Source organism: Pterocles gutturalis, unplaced genomic scaffold (assembly GCF_000699245.1).
Source record: "Pterocles gutturalis isolate BGI_N339 unplaced genomic scaffold, ASM69924v1 scaffold49965, whole genome shotgun sequence".
NCBI classification, from domain to species: Eukaryota; Metazoa; Chordata; class Aves; order Pterocliformes; family Pteroclidae; genus Pterocles; species Pterocles gutturalis.
In genome coordinates, this window is record NW_010140156.1 from 1 (window position 1) to 4,038 (window position 4,038).

Sequence of the window (4,038 nt, forward strand, 5' to 3'; positions counted from 1 at the left end):
AACCCAAACCATTCCGTGATTCTGTGATGTTGCCAGGCCGTTGTATTCATACTCATTTTTTTTCATCAGGTGTGTTCAAATAATGATTTTCTGTCCTGTAACCTTTAAATCCTGAGATTCTTAGCTCTGCCCAGCTCTTCTGCTGGTCCCTGCAGCACACTGAGGGTCACCAGAAGCACCAGTGATCTACAGATTGAATCTGTAGATCCAGAGCTTACTGGGCAACATTGCTGTTGGTTTCTCTCTGTTTTAGTTTCCTCATGTGCAAGAAGCAGTAAAATCTGAGTCTTGCTCAGTTGACCAAAGATCCATTTGAGTGTTTAATTTTGGCAACAAAACTGCAATAATTATTGAGGGAAGCCAGAAAATGTTGGATTTGTTACCAGCTGGCTTTCAGGTTAAATATAAAGTTGATCCACTTAGGTGTTAAAAAAAAAAAAAAAGAAAGAAAAAAAAAAGTCGTCTGCTCTAAGGGGAAAAACCTGAAGGGTTTTTGCAGAGGTCCCTAGAGGTGCTAAACCCTTTTGTAGGTGAAAAGCCACAGAGATGAAGCTTTTCTGACAGCAAGCCCTTTTCTTGGCCCCATTGTTAAGAGTGTGTGCTGATAAGGTATTGGTGCTAGAACTGGCCGGACAAGGTGGTTTTGACATTTTTCTTCCTTCTGCTTTTTAATGGGAACAAAAGCAAGAAGAGCAAACCCAAGGGTCAGGTTTTCCAATTCAAGGTCCTACCAGTGAGCCTCTGCAGCCTTCTGCAGAGCCCAGCAATGCCCATCATCACCTCGGTGGAGGGAGGTTGCTGAAAGGGTGCTGCTCTCCTAAGCGGTTGTTGGTTCTCTCTCACGTCGGGCTCCTATAGGAGCATGGAGAAGGGCTTGCCAAAGACACACTGCTGGTAAAACTAGTCTGGTTTCCTCTTCATACCTGAGCCGTGTCAGCAAGGTGCTAAATATTGAGTTGGATGCTGAAATCTGGATTTCCCAAAAGCATTTACCTTCTGAAGCATATTTAACTTTTATTTACTTTCCAGTGATTGTTTTCTTGTAGTTATTGTCATGATAAAAAATGCTTTGAGCATTAGTCCAGGATAATCTCCTGTCTCAACTGTGGACAAGGAAAAATGTTAACATTTCTGGTCATCGTAGTTTCAGTTGGAAAATATACAGGGTCTGGTTAATGGAGCCCACGTATCACTTTGCACCGTCTGCAGAATTGTTATGGTTGGCCGCACAGGTTTAACGGATGAGATGTTATTCATGAGCACTGGGGAAAAATAATGATGAAAGTTGAAAATGTGAACCTACAGACTTCACCGGCCTGATGTTTCCTGAAGGACACTTCCAGCAGCAAGGATGTGCCTCTCAAAACCTGTCTGAGGACAGAGAGGGGAATGATGGCAGAGGGAAGGTCAGGGATGCTCCTAGTCTTTGTTATTTCCCGGAGAGGAGGAAAATGATATAGAAACGGATTCTTGACATGTAAATTTCGACTGATTCGTTTGTCTTACTTTATGTTTCTCATGTCCTTGATTCTGTTTGGCTTTCCCTAAAGGTGAGGTGACAGATCCGGGGGTAACACTTACATCTTGCTTTGGATTCGAGCCTCTCCAGAGCCTGCGGATGCAGAGATGCATGGGGGAGGCTGAGGACCATCTGTAGATGTGGTATTGTGTAACCGGTTACTTCTGTTCTCCTTCTTGGAAATACTAGTGCTTATTATGCAAGAAGCAGTGCTAACAGACTTTGGAGGCAAGCACAGCCAGGGCTGGCCCCCTCGCTGCCCCGTGGGGACGGCGTGTTGGGACTCTCTGGAGTGGTGAGTTTTGGTTGCATCCTGGTGAGATCCCTGGTCCATGGGGTCTGTCTGCTCCAGAACCTTTGATACATTCAGGGTCTCACTGAAGTGCAGATAAAAAGCTAATTTCAAGTTATTCCTCTTAATTTTATTCTCTAAATTCTCTAAACCAGGATCTCTGGTTTAGAACCCAGGCCACAAACTCTGCCCTGTGCAGATACGTAATTTCTTTATTATCTGCTTTAGAGTGACAAGGAGGGGAGCCCATCACCAACGTGAACTCCATTCTCTAAACAATCGCAAAAGCAACTGTTGGCATCACTTCCACTGGTAATTTTTAATTGGGAACTGTTTGAATTAAGGCATAATTCTGCTGTGCTCCATAGTGGAGATAGATAGAGATATAAAATTACTTTTTTATTTTTAATAAGGAAGTAATGATGAAGAGATAAATAGATGAATGCTTCCAGTTTGCTTTAGGTTTAACAGATCCTTCCTGTTCTCGGAAGCTGCACTATTATTAACTATTCAGAAGTTATTTTTTCAATTCTGTTGGTAAACAGACTAATAAAGCAGAGAAAACCCATCTGTTCTTGCTTTACTGGAGACTTCATCAAATACCTAATTTTTCATTTAGTTCTTATTTCTTCTTTAATTGTTTACATAAGAAGAGAAATATTCAGTATTGCCCTCATTGCTAGATCCAAGAGTAAAATCTACAGATGAGAATAACCTCACTTTGATGTAAATTGGCAAAAAAAATCAATCGTGCAGATGGCAGCATGGTGGCTGGAACAAATCCTCTCTTAAAAGTGTAACATAAAAGACATGAATAAGGATAATTTTACAGCAATCCTACACATTATTTATGTTTGAAATAGGAATGGATTGCACATGTCGTCAAACCCTAATCTAGCACTGCGGTGATATGTAGCTTGGATTTTACATGGATTAAAATTGCTTGCAGCCCTCTACTATTGCAGAGTAGGGTTGGGAAGTGTTTAGTGCTGACTCCTAAATCTTGCTACATCTTGTTCACTACAGTGAGCAGCTCAAAAGCCAGATGAAAAATGCTGGGAGAGAGAGAGAGAGAAAAAAAAGGCTCATCATCATAAAGAGAGATGAACTGAATTTGTCTGCTTCAGATTTGCATGTAGGATTTTGCAGCAGCAGAGTGCAAGGGTTTGTTTCGGAGATGGAAGCTGAGAATTTGCTGCTATGTGATAGTTTTTGTTACCTTAGCAGGCATGCAAAGACCTTGAAGTAGGCATTACCATCCTTCATCCACCAAAGAGCACCCTGCGTTGCCAAGGCCCGTGCAGTCACTGCGTATTTCCCCTCTCGCTGCTGGGATCACAGCTCTATAGGGTGAGCAACCGGCAGCCTGGAAGCGGGTGAAGCCAGCCAGCATCGCAACAGGGACAGCACCAGTGCCTGCTCAACCTCAGCCATGTTGACAAGGTGATTTAATGCCTTGTTCATGGCTTCTCTTCTTGCTGGCGTCACACCAGCTTTGTCCAGTGGGAGAATGAGGCTCAGGAGGATCAGATTCCCACTGAAGTCTCCCCAGCATCCAGCAGTGGTTGGGTTGGTGCCTCTGCTCATTTATCCCAAAAGGTCGTGTTGGTGAGCAGTCCTGCCCCTCTCGTGTTTCACAGCTGCTTGCCGTTTGGCACTGTGCTGTTTCTTTCTTTTCTCTGGATGCATTTGGTTCTCTCTTCTTCTATATGTGCACCCTTCCCTGCTCCCATCCAGGGAGAATCATAGAGTCACGGAACGGTTTGGGTTGGAAAGGACCTTAAAGCCAACCCAGTGACACCCCCTGCCATGGGCAGGGACACCTCCCACTAGCCCAGGTTGCCCAAAGCCTCATCCAGCCTGGCCTTGAACCCCTCCAGGGATGGGGCATCCACAGCTGCTCTGGGCACCCTGGGCCACTGCCTCACTCCCCGCACAGGAAAAAACTTCCTCCTAATATCTAGTCTAAATCAACCCTCATTCAGCTTAAAGCCATTAACCCTTGTCCTATCCCTGCTTCCCCTGATCCAGAGCCCCCCCATCTCTCCTGTAGCCCCCTTTCAGCACGGGAAGGTGCTGGAAGGTCTCCCCGGAGCCTTCTCTTCTCCAGGCTGCACACCCCCAACTCTCTCAGCCTGTCCTCGCACGGGAGCTGCTCCAGCCTCTGCCCATCTCCGTGGCTCCCCTGGCCCCCCTCCAGCAGCTCCGTGTCTGTCCTGTGCTGAGG